The sequence below is a fragment of the Pteronotus mesoamericanus genome, unplaced genomic scaffold (assembly GCF_021234165.1).
Source record: "Pteronotus mesoamericanus isolate MK-2021 breed Mesoamerican mustached bat unplaced genomic scaffold, CSHL_Meso_final contig_74, whole genome shotgun sequence".
NCBI classification, from domain to species: domain Eukaryota; kingdom Metazoa; phylum Chordata; class Mammalia; order Chiroptera; family Mormoopidae; genus Pteronotus; species Pteronotus mesoamericanus.
This window is the reverse complement of record NW_026555247.1, coordinates 21,126,335-21,140,343: the sequence shown is the minus strand read 5'-3', so window position 1 is coordinate 21,140,343 and position 14,009 is coordinate 21,126,335.

Sequence of the window (14,009 nt, the reverse complement as noted above, 5' to 3'; positions counted from 1 at the left end):
TTCACTCACTCGCTTCCCAATATCTATGCTCAGTCTAGCCACAATGGAGTCCTTAGCGTTCTTTAAACACAGCATTTCTTCCATCACCATATTGTTGATCACATAGAAACAGTGTGGGGTTTTGAAACAGTGCCGACTTTAAAGCAAGATGAATCAATTCCAAGGTGTGTCACATGTTTGGTAACCTACGTTGATGAATATTGACTTTTAGGATTGTGATGAAGATCAGAGATAAGATACAATATGTAGAGCATAGGATCCAAACAAAACTTAGCCTGATAAATACAAATCTATTTATGGGGACAGCAGGTAAGAAGTAAGGTCATAGCAAGGTAATTTAGATGTGTGGCTACCTAAGGTAAAGGAAATGGTTGCACACACAGGCTCTCCTTCCTTTTTTCCTCACATGCTTTCTTTCCAATTCAGCTCAAAATTCCAAATCTCCTGACTCAATGTCTTGCATCACACATGCTTATGTTATTGATTTACATTGTTCTAACTACTAAAGTTAAACAAGAGTTCAAAAATAATAGTTGGTTCCACATAAAGGTTTTTACTTGAATATTGACAAGAAATATGATCTTGGAACACTTTGGCTGTTCCAAGAATCTAATTCACATATTTTCTATAAAAATGGAGTTTGTCAAATGGCATAAATCAGGAAAAGAAAAGGAAAAAGGGGAACAAAATAAAGTGCTCACTTTGAGACATTGCAAGTCTTACTTCTGTTTATCTAGCATCTAGTATTTCTCAGATTTTCCTTCATTTCCTCCTGCTTTGATTCGGACCTTAGTTCCTCAAACAAAGTAGGAAGATTTTGTTCTGATCAGTCCTAGCAAGGCAAAATGGAGCCCTAAGGTAATTTTCAGGTAAGTTTCAGCCAGAACTAAAAAGCAGAACTCTCTAAAGTAGATATAACCCTCTAAATAAATCATCTTCAGGGTCTAAAGTTTCTAGGTGATGCCCCCAATTCCCAGCTAGACTGTATGTAGAGACCCACCCTGAGCACAGGAATTCCAAAGAAGAAAATGAGGCTGCGTAACCCCTGATCTCCACCTCACCCTGTCCCCTTTTAGAGACGGCGCTGAGAGTCCTCAAATAGACTCTGGCCCACATGAGAAAGAACAATCAATGTCCCAACTGCAAGAGGTTTCTCTGGGGTTAATCTTACTAGTTATTGCAAGCCACCCAGGACAATTGCTATTCACTCTTTTCTTAAGAGAGAGAGGAATCCCCATCTTGCCATTGTCTTGGAAAACAAGCTGTAGTCAGTCACAGTGCCATCTCACTACCATCTATGTTGAGGGAGTTGGTGGGTTACAAAGAGAAGCAAGCAGACAAACAAAACGTAAGGCAATCAAGGTCTCATGTTGGAACACTTTGTGGCAAAATGATAGGTCACGTCACCCAGATCTCTTACTTGTTTTACTGTCACCCTGTACTTCTGTTCCTTTTAAATGCAATTTTCAATGTGTGAATAAATAACTGAAAACCTGTAAGTTCATATATTACTTTAATTATTCATCTACAATCCAGATTTTATGTAGTTAGGCTTCAATTAACAGCCAGGACAGGGCTGCAAATGTCAATGTAATGTACTTTATAGATTTTATTGTTTTTTAGTTTAATAGCATCTTACATTTGGTGGATAAAATAGATTTGATAAAGGAAAAAAGAACCCAGGCAGACACACGTCTGTAATCAGAGTCATTTAAGATGATCCTCATTCCAACCCTATCCTTTAAGTTTGTCGAGTATTGTCCTACTCATCAGCCAGGTCATTTGGCTGTGAAGTCAAAGACAGAAATATTTAATTACTATCAGCAAACAGAAACCCAGTGAAGAGTATTTGTGTCAGTTAGTTGCCAATGAAACTAAGCCTTTCTGAGATGGAGAGGATCGATTTAATTTTTTTTCCCTTCTCCAGATTTTTTCTATGACAGAATGACACACTCTTCATTCAGCCACTCAAGCAAAAGAGTGACTGACGATCCAGTGAAGGTCAAATAGTTTTCCAGCCAGCTGACGCTGTTTCAGGCAGACTTAACCCTCTTCAACAAAATGGCTGGACCAAAAGTTTGGCTCTGAAGACCCTACGAGCTACCCTTCCAGAGACAACCTCCCCTGACTTCCTCAGCCCCAAATACACATTTAATGAGAACTTTGCTGTGGGTGGTTTTACTTTCGCATAAGGGTCCACCCTTTCCTTTGTGTGCAGTTGAAACATCTTGTGACTTTCGTTCTACTTTGCTGGCATTTTCTTGGTCTCGCACCGTTGTTGGGCTCTGGCTTTATTTCTCATCAGTGTCAGGGAGCCCCAGGGAATTAGTTTTTCTCTTTCCCTGAATGAACAAATGCTTTCCCTAAATGAAATCTGGAAATATATGGCCTTTCTAACAAAGTCATAAGGGAGGACTCTCCAGGAGGTGGGAACATTTACATAAAACAAAATCTCAAAGGGACTAGGGAGTGCTTCATTTCAGAGCTCTGCTGGCGTGCTAGAAGAGATTTTTGCCTCTGACCTCTGATTCTTTCGATTGCATGTTTTTTGTTTTTGGTTTTTATCAGTATAGCTTCTCATTCTAGATAGGTATACTGAAGGAAAAAAGTCAGAGAGGATTCTACCAAATATTACATAATGTGCAAAAAAAGAAAATGTGACAAAGGCCAATAGACAGGTGAGTACAGTGGATCTTCACATTTTGGAGTATATAATCCTAGACAGCATTAGGTGAAGTTAGTGTGTTCTTGAGGTTAATATTTTTGTTGTCTTGGAAAGTCAGGGCCTGTCTCAGCACAAACCCCACTTTTTTACTTGGCCCCTAGACTCCTCTCTAGCCTCTAATTCCTCTACCAGCCTCTTGGAAGATATATCTTCTATTTGCTGATGTTCGCATTTTAAAAAATGTGAAGAATTAGTGGATTCTTTAAAAATGTCTGCCAAGGTGTTAACATGTAAAGCAATGTGTTTTGTATTTAGTGAAAGCTCTTGCACAGACATTAACTCATTTAAGCCTTTGCTCTGTCTTTTACAGATTAGAACATTTCTCATAGTTGATGGATGGGGAAAAGGAAGCTCTGAGTTATTGCATTGTTTGTATAGCTTCAGCTTATAAGTCACTGATAAACCAACAGTGTGGGTAGAGCTTAACTCTTTGGATGGGATTTATTCTACTATATGGTGGTTTTGCCTCTCAGTTTTCAAGTCTAGTTAAGCGCTACTGATTGAAGAAGTCACTCATGTGAGTGATTATTAGTCTAGTTACGTCCCACTTAAGGATAAAGAGGCCCAGGAAGGAAACAACAGGTGCACTGGACAAAAGCTACCAACAGCAGAAAGTCTGTAATTAGTAAATAGTAACTCCACCACTTAAAAAAGTAATGCAGCATTTAGTAACTGAGCTTACCAAATAACCTTAGTTTTCCTACTAAGTTGGAATTGATTGAACATCAATAATACAATATATATCCTTAAAGTAAAGGAAATGTTGAGTTTGAAAAGAGGTAATTGTGTTGGTTGATTGGGTTTTTGGTGAATGTGCTACACATGTCAATAAACCTGGAGTGTCCCACTGCTTCTGGTTGCAGCCGTGAGTCTGGGTCAGTTATCTCATGCCTTTTCAGGTGGCTCTGCCATAGAAGGCATGCATGCGGTTGTAGAGCTTAGTTTCACCTGTGCTGCTTTCTTACAATGTAACTCTAAGTAAATTACATAATCACTCTCAGCTTGTGTTTACATTTCTAAAATAAGGGGGAAAAACCTGTGTGTCAGTGCGAAGATTAAGTAAAATTATCTGCATATAGTACATAGTGTTTAATAAATTCATGCTAGTATAATATTATTTGATTTTCTCTGTGCATTCTCTCTTTTCCCGCAAAGCCATAGCGGATGAAGCAGCTAAAAAATATCGATACCATTAATAAGAGAGAACAGCCTTTATCAAGGCTTGTCTTTGGATACAGTGTTCCTATCTTGAATTTGGTTCAAATTATTGGCTATTTGGTTTATTAGTTACCCCTTCACACCACAATGCAAAATAGCTGAGAATGTAAAGGTCAGTACAATTCCAAGTAATATGTTGGTTCAGGGGGAAATGTACTATATTTTAATCCAGGTGAACTCAAGTCTAAACTAGATTTACTTTAAAAAATGAAATCACAAAAAATGGGACCTTGTCAGAAATGCTACAGTGCATAGGATATAAGCAGAGATGAAGAAGAAAAAGATAGCCTAATTTTTGGTCCTACAAAATACCTAAGACTCATTTTTATATTAGAATTCTGAATTTTGTCCCTGCCTCAAATCCTTGCAGTATATATTCATTGCATTGTTTTTGCTTTGTTTCTGCTCAGATCTTTTCTTTCTTTTGGAAATTGCCACATCCCACCTGTCACCTGACTGCCATTGAAACTGCCATGTGTGTGTAAATATTGTGCAACTCCGAGTATCATCTACCCCATTGTCTTTAGATAGTTTATAGTGTCAACAGCACCTCCCCCTGTAATTAAACAAGTGGTGGCCCTGGTACAATACGATGCGGCCCTTAACCACAACTGATTGATCTAGGAATTTACACATGCTTTGAAAATTAAAATATACAAAGAGAGGAGGTTCATTATGTGCAGCTGCTAAGACCCATTAACCTGACGGTTTTCCCCTTCCTGAGGTCTGGATACTCAATACCTATTTGGGTATTCTGAGAAATCCTCGTAATTTTCTGGTAGATTCTCTGTTGCTGCATCAAGTAGCAAGATTTAGTAATTCAGCCTGAGTGAAGCAATGGAGAACCTTGACTGATAAAACCTCTCTAACCTCCCCGTGAACATCCTCACACATGGCAGACACACGGAGCGGATGCAATGCCCACTTATCTTTCCAGACCTAGATCACTGAGACTGAGGATGTAGGTTCGGGGTTCAAACTTCCTGTACCTGAATTCTGATCTCATCATGAACTGTGCAATGGCCTTGTGCAAAATATTTCATTCACTTCAGCACCTCAGTTTTTTAATCTGTGAAATAGGAATAATAGTATCTGTAGGACTGTTGAATTAAAGGATTTGAACATAGCCTAGTTTACTTTTTATCGAGTCCATTGTAATTATTACTCTGTGATGTCATCTAAAATTTCTCCCAGAAATTTTCCAAACCTCCATTTGATATTATTTTTTGTTACCACTCTCTCCTGAACTCTCCTCCAACAGATCTCTTAATATATTGCTTTACAATTATTTACTTATGTAAATAATTATGTACTTATTTTAATAATCCATTTCCCTTTCCTATTTGTGATCTCTTACAGAGGCAAGGTCTGTGTTTAATTCAACATTTACCCACAATGCCCAGCTTACAGCAATATCTGTCAAATGATAGTGCTCAATAAACACATTTGAAAAAAAAGTTAGCAAGATTACTGCAAACTACCATACAAAATTCATTGTACTTTAGAAATTATGAGATTTTTTTCTCTCTCATCATTGATCTCAAACATTTCTTCATTCTACCATTTATTCATGGACTTATTTGGCAAATATGTAGTTAGAAAACTAGAGTGTGGTATGTTCTGTGGAAATATAAAATGAATAACAATCTTTCTCCTCTAAAGCAGTTTGCAATCCAAGAGGGGATAAAACGGGTACCCAAATTGCTGTAATATAAAGTGGAAGGTGATGGGTTTTATAATAGAGGCACTAGGAAGTTGCCATAAGATCCAAAAGATGTAGAGATTATTTCAGGCTGCAAAGCTTGAAAAAGACTTCAAGGAGGAAGTATATGTGAGGTTGTTTTTAGAGAAATAAGTATGCTTTCAATGGACTGATAAAATATTTCTTCAAATGAGAAAGGTCTGCAGGTTAATGAATTTTTACTAAGTATGGCTGTTACTGACAGTTCCTGTTTGGCAAATGGACTTTGAGGAGGCAACCACAGTCTTTGCCTTGGGTTTGATATACATAGAGGTCAGCCTATGGGATCTATGTTTCCTTAGGCTTCTACTTTCCCAATGAGCCAATTTAACACTACCTAAATCTCTTGCAGACTGAACAAATCAGTCTGTTTTTGTTTTGCTAGAAACAGGAATCGATATTGCAAAAGCAATTTTGATATCCATTATGAACAAAGATGGTACAACTGGCTCTTTGAGCTGTTTCCTCAATATTGGCTGTACTTCTTTACAGGAAAAAAAATCACTGTCTGGAATTCTTTCTGGAAATAATATCATCCAATACATGTTTATTGAGTGCCTACTATGTACTGGACGTTATGCTCTCCTTTGGCTTGTTTTGGTCAAGAATATTTGATTGAGGTATAATCTATGTATAATGAAATGCAGATTTAAAAGAGTGCCATTTCATAAGTTTTGGCACATGCATGCACCTGCATACCCCTTGCCTCCACCCAGGTATGGACCATGTTTATCACCCCAGGAAATGCTCCTTCCCTGTCAGTCCCTATCCCATTTCAAATAAAACTACTCACCTGTTGTTTTTTCTTTTTTCTTTCTTTCTTTCTTTTTTTTTTTTTTTTTACCAGAATCATCTTGTCTGTTTTAATATTTCTTGGAAATGGAATCATACTGTACTTTTTGGTGCTTTATTCTTTCAATCAATATAATTGGTTTTGAGATTCATCCATCTTCATGTATTAACAGTTTCTTTCTATTGCAACATATTATTCCCTCGTGCGAATAAAACTGTATTTTTTATCTGTTTTTCTACTGATGGGCATTTGGGTTGTTTTTAGTTCTTAGCTATTATGACTAAAGTTCCGATGCACATTCTTGTACAAGTTTTTGGTGGACATATTTCTTTTGGGTAAATATCTGAGAGTGCAACTTTGCATCATAGAATGTATGCATGCTTAACTTTATGAGAAATTGGCAGGCCTGTTTTCAAAGTGTTTGAACAATTTTACATTTCTACCAGCAATGTTTGAGAGATATGGTTGCTCAATATTTTTACCAACTGATACCTGCTGTTGTCAGTATTTTTCATTTTAGCCATTTTGGTGGGTATATAGGTTCATGGGAATTTTGTTTTACATTCCCCTGACAAGAAATAATCTTTAGTGCTTTTTCATGCTTATTATACATTTGTATTATCTTCATCTGTGAAATGCCTATTAAGGTTTTTTGCATATTGATTTTAAAAATCAATTTTTTATGTCTTCTTATATGGACTTTTCTATATAAGTTGTTTATTCTGAACAATGTTTTATCACATATATGTAAAACAAATATTTCTCCCAATATGTGGTTACCTTTCATTTTCCCAGCAGTGTTTCTTCTTAATGAGAAGTTCTTATTTTTGATAAAGTAGATTTACCAGCTTTTTAAATTATGGTTAAGGCTTGCTATGTTCTAAGAAATCATTGCCTATCCTATGATCTCCTGTGTTTTCTTCTAGATCTTTATAGATTAAACTTTAAGATTAGAATTATTAGCTATCTAGAATTTAATTTTTGTATAGTGTGATGTAGAGGATGAAGCTCTACCGGTTTGTCTCTCACTCTCTGTCTCTCTCTTCAATGCAACTGTTTATCAAAATGTTTGGAATGTTTCTTTTTCTCCATTGCATTACTTTGAACAAATACTAGTGGGTCTATTTCTCGAATCACCTTTCTTTTCCATTAATCTATTTGTGTTTCTTTATACAAGACCACATTGCATAGATTGGCACATATTTATAGTTGATCTAAAATGTTGGTATGTTTTTGAAAATAAATCAAATGCTGAATTTTTTTACTCGACTTCACTTGGTCATCATGTATTACTCTTTATAAATATTGCTGGACTGAATTTGGTAATACATTGTTAGAAAAATTTTATTTAAGTTCATGAGGAATATTGGTCTGTAATTTTGTCTTCTGGTAATGATCTTGTCTGGATTAAGTATCAAGGTTATGTTGACCACATAAAATGAGTTAGAAAATGTTTTCTTTTTCCTCTAGTTTCTGAAATTTGAATAATTTCTATTACCCTATCTTCAAGTTCACTGAGCTTTTCCATCTATAGTTTCTATTAACTTTTATGGTAATGCATATATACACTTTTTATTTCAGATATTATATTTTATTATTTTATATATATTATATTTTTTAACCCTAGAATTTCCTCTCAGATACTTGTGTATGATTTCTTTTTCTCTATTGAGATATTTCATTTGTTTCACTATCATATTCATTTTTTTCTTTACATTCTTGACTGTAATTGTAATAGCTCTTTTTAAAGGTCTAGTCAGCCAGGTTCATGGTCTGTTTCTCCTGGCTTTTAATGGTTTTCTTCTTCTGGTTATAGATTATTATCTCCTGATTTCTCACATGTCTAGTAAGTTTTGATTGTGTATCAGGTATTATGATTATTTTGTTGTTGAGTATCTGGGTATTGTTATTTTTTTATTTGAAGACTTGTATTGTGAAGGCAGGAAGTTAGTTTACATGTAGATGAGCCTCCTTTAAAGCTTTGTTACATGTTAGAATAGGCTTAGTCTAGATTAACCTTTACCCTAGGATCAAAGAAGCTGTTCTCAAGGTTCAGTCTTTCTGGGATCTCTACTGAATGTTTTAGCTATAGATGCATTTCTCTTTACTCTGGCTGTCAGAGCCGAAAATATTCCAGTCCTGTGTGACCCTCAGGAATGTTTTGTTCACAGCTCTCCCACGCCTAATTACTATTTTTGTGGTAATGCTTTTGCTTGGCTTTATAGACTTTCATCCTGCACATGCTTCAATTAGCATTTATTCAAAGGCTCGAAGGTGCCCTACCCAGGTTTCGGGAATTCTTTCCTTTCTGGAATCATGTCCTGCAAATTTCACCCACCTTTTTGGTCCCAGATTCTGTTCTTGGTCTTTTGTCTTATCCTGTAAGATCATAATGCTGTGGTCTGGAAAGTGTGTCCAAGCATAAATAATGGACAATTATGGAAATCTTCCATTGTTTAACTTTTCAGGGGATTATAGTCATATACTACCTCTTGTTCTTTATCTGACAACAGTGTGTTTCAAATGTTTTGTCCAAATTTATCATTGGGAAGGCTAGTCTGGTACTAATTACTGTCTTACAGCTATAAGCAAAAATCTCCATTGAATTTTACAAAATGTTTTGTCAAGGGTAGTGATGTGGTCTAGGACTAGAGAGTTATGGTAAATAAAGTAATCAACATAAATAATCATATGGACTCAAAAGTGAACTTGTAACAGGTAGCTTAATAGAAAATACAGTAACTAAAATCATTATCATATAACAATTGTAAAGATCACATGCTGTTGGATTTTTTTTTAACTCTAACATGGAAGAGCAATATCAAAGTCTGGAAGACAACATAGACTCATGTGTGTCATATTTACTTTTTTGATGGCTCATCCCTCTAAAATTTGAAAGGTAGCTAGGTCTATTGTACAGTTTGTCTTGTTAACATTTAACATCACAATGATTTTATCATAGCATATCTCTTTAATTGTGCTTTCCATAGGAGACCAGAGAGGCTTGACCCAAAAGTCATTTAGGAAAATGAAAGTTAAGCACTCTGATATGGGGAATATTTATTTCTCCCAGAGAAAAGCAATCGTCTAATGTTCACGAGTTTAATTTAGCCTACTGTATTCCAAGCTTTCTACCTCAGAAGTGCCCCTTTCTCATTGCTATTCTTCTGTGTGTACAAAAGGTTAAGAAGAGTTATTGCTAATGATATTTTTTTGCAAACTGACTTCTAAAGCAGAAAGAGTATTCCTTAAAGTAGGACTATTATATTTAAATACTCAGATTTAGTATAAAACTCAGATTTTCAGAATATCATGATTTTCAGGTATGTTGTGCAAAATAGAGTAAACAAGGCAGAGCTTTGGTATCAAATAGATTTAAAATCTAGTGTGAACATGTGATTTACATGTTTTGTGACTTGGGGAAATTTACTTTACCTTGCTCAGATTTAGTTTCTTCACCTAAAAATTGGAGTCATGAGAACACTTATCCTATAGGATTGTTTTGAGAAATAAATAAGGTCATATATGTAAAACACTTAGTAGAGTACTAGGTACTTGCTAAACCCTAAACAGGTGTTTACTGTATTTTTAAGGCATTGATCAAATCTATACAATAAGATAACATGTGGTTAAATCTATACAATTAGATAATAGGCAGTTAAATCCATATAATAAGATAACGTGGTTAAATTGAGAAATTATATATGTATGTGTACTATATACTATACATTATAATATATGTGTACACATACCTGAAGAGCCAGTCAAGGTTTCAACAATAACAAGTGTGTTGGTTAATTTTATGTAACGACTTGACTGGGTCACAGGGTCAAACTGGGTGTGTCTGTGAGGGTATTGAGATTAGCATTTGAATCCATAGACAGAATAAAGCTGATTGTCCTCCCTAATGTGACTGGGCCTCATTTAATCATTGAAGACCTGAGTAGAACAAAAAGACCAAAAAAGAGGGAACTCTTCTTGCCTGACTTATTGAGATGGGACATCAGTCATTTTCTGCCTTCAGACTTGAACTGAAAGTTTTATTCTTCTTGGGTCTCCAGCCTGGTGGCTTTCATAGTAGAACTACAACATAGGCTCTCCTGAGTCTCCAGCTACCTGACTGCAGAGGTTAGGACTTCTCAGCCTCCTACCTGCAGGAGCCAATTCCTTATAATAAATCCCCTCTTCTCTCTGTCCTCCTCTATTGTATTCCAAATTTTACATCTCAGAAATGTCCCATTCTCATTGCTTTTCGTGTGTGTGTGTGTGTGTGTGTGTGTGTGTGTGTGTGTGTGTGTGTGTGTGTGTAATCTCCTATTGGTTTGGTTTCTGGAGAATCCTGACCAACATGCCAAACCTCTGTGACTTGGGCCATTTAGCCAAGTTCTCACAGATCACAGGACAAGCGGGATTTTCTGCATTTCCAGGTACAAAAGATCCACTGTATCTAAACCTATATCTTGATGTTCGCTGCAATTCTTACTTTGCTATTGTTACGGTAACAAGAAAAAGGATAATGATGTATTTCTGTACATAAAATGAGCAGTCATGAAGTAAATAGCTTGGCAGGGGGGAAGGGGGGGGGATAAAACTGCACCAAGAAATAATTGTGTTTATATTCCTTATACCCACAAGACGAATTTATAATTTGAACAGTAGGGGGCCCTCCCATCTCTGGCTTGAAATGCGTTTGCCTTGGATACTCATTCAGCCCTTGATGATATTAAACTGTCTTAGTCACATTTTAAAAACAAAGCAGGAATCCTTTTAAAGGCATTAAGGTTAAAGGCCAGGTACAATTATTCCGCAGACACATTTAAACTGCCCCTTTGACAGGCAGTTAACACTTACTAGAGTGGCAAGAGTTACCAGAGAAACCACATACTGACTCTGATGCTGAAAAATAGAACTTGAAAGCAAACATGAAATGCCATGATAATAAATGACAACTCTTCCTTTAAATGATATTTTTTTGGGGGGATACACTATTCCGATGAAGGATAAGATAAATGTAGTTGTCTGATATATTTCTCATATCAACTAATGGCCTGGGTTCTGTATCTGAGCCCCAAACCTGGAAATATGGTATGCTGTGCCCTAACTTAACATTCATCTTTTAGAGTGTAGCTCATGTATTTTCTCCTTACTTTAAAGCAACAAAGAGGCATTGAGCTCCAGCTATTTACAAAGCATTGTTTTAAGTGTTCTAAGGATGTAAATGTGATCAAGATATAATTCCCTCTCTCAAAGCAGCTTATAACTCACTGGAACATTTTAACAAGCATTTATTGTTCACCCTTATGTGCCATGTTGTGTTCTAGGTAAACTGTATACATGGATATATAGGACACAATCCTTGCTCTTGATAAATACCTACAGAAGAAGAGACATGCAAAATACATAATGTGAGTAAAACAGTTATATACGAGGAGTCAAGAATGAGGAGCAAATAATTCAACCTGGAAGAGGAGATAGACTTGGTTACAAATAAAATATGAATATGAGAAAGTGTGGAGATGTGTATTCATAAACCCAGCCCTCTTTAGAATTTACTCAAAAAAAAAAACGTGTACAGTATGCAGGAAAAGAACCATGTTGGTTAGATCCAAGCAAGGAGGATATTGGCATGCCCTTTCTAGTTGCAGATCTGGAAGATTTTTTTCCTGAGCTCCTTCAGCATGGATGGCCTTTTCCATATAATTTACCTCTAATAAAACACTGTTGCTTCACAGGGGTTTAGACTTAAGACTCTATAGCCTTGCTCAGAATTTGCGGCAGAGTCTATGAACTATATTTCTTCTGCAATCATCAGATGTTTTGAACAAAATTAACAGGATAGGTACAAATTGACTGATGAAGACAGTTTTCACTCCATGATATGAGCATTGAAAGCCGTCTTCCTCAGAGAAGATGAAAAGACCCCTAGGAGCGACAAAGGAGGCACTAGCCATGCTGTGAAATGCCCTCCGAGCATTATCCATCTTGATCCAAAGGTTTCTGCAGTCCATTGTGATCATATGTGTGACCAATAGAAACATAAAGGCCTGACTTAAGAAATAATTCACTGTTCAATAGCTAAGGAAAGAACATTTTCTTAGAACATAAGGAACATAGAATGCCTTCGAAATGGAGAATATATAAACAAAGAATTTTTGAGTACCTATTATCCTTTAGCTAAATTAAAAAATAATAAAACATAGACATACTTAATAGGGAGGGATAGGCATGTACTGGATGCATTCATGGCCCAAGTGGTTGTTAGGAGTTATAAGAGTTCTTGGAGCTTTAGTGTGCTTCCAGTAAAATAGTTATGAAAAACTATGCATCAAAAAAAGATACATTTTATAATATTTATACATGATTAAAATAAATACAAAATGCACCTAAGTACAGCTGGAAGGTGTTAAGACAGGATATAATATAAAAATCCTACCTACTTCTGTAATAGGGACTGACTAACAATATAATAATATAAATTTAAAAGTAAAAGTGCCTGCTTTTCTTCAGGTGAGACTTATTAAATTACTGGCTTTTTACATAATCAAAACAGATGCCAGTCAGATGTATTTAAATGCAAAAAAAATGGAAAATTCATTTTACAGTCAATGAAACCAGTTGAAAATTAAAACAAAAGATCAACACCTCATATATACAAAGCACTATTCTGTCCCAAGGAGATTCAGATAAACATAAAATAGGCCCTCAAAAAGCTTACAACCTAGTTACATTGAAAATAAGAGACATAAGTTGGCATTACCCCCTAAAAAGTATATACCATCTGTATTTACATAATTATCACTACAGATTTACAAGAGGGAGTGGGTGCTTTCAGGAATGGGTTTGTCAGATATCACTCTACAAGGTGTAAGACTGCAGGTGAATCTTAAGGAAGAATATTGTGGAAAAAGAAACTCAGATCGGTCTTGGGAAAAGGCTTCGAATGCCTACCTTGACTGGAAAGGCTGGTCCCTCTAAAGGATTACTGGGAGAGGAGCTTCCGAGCAGATCTGCGAAGACCTTGGTGTAAGGATTGAGAAATATGAATTTCAACCTGTGAGCAATGTGAAAAACTTCAAGGAATTTGAGCAGAGCATATTTATTGAAGAAGACACTTTTGGATATTGGATCCAAGTGAACTATACAATGTGATTTCCTGAGAAGAGAGAGCAACTAGTAAGGACGATGAGAACTAACCCAAATTTGAGGCTCTGAAGGTCAGACTTAAAGGCTCCAGAGCACAGTGCATGGCCTTGCCTGAATCCTGGAGTTAATCTGAGGCATTAGGATGTCTTTTTCATTCTACTTGTAATCCTTTTCTTTCTCTTTTTTCTCAAAACTTCATAGAGTTGATTATAAAAATCTACATTTTTATAGGGCCCAGAATTTGGGGCATACATTTTTCACACTAAAAGACCCAAACCAATTTCCCTAGACAAAGATTTGCTTAGATCTCCAGCCCTGCTAACTGAACTGTGGATTGTGTTCCACACTTCCCTAGCACTTCCGTAACTCAACCTCATGCCTCAGAAGAC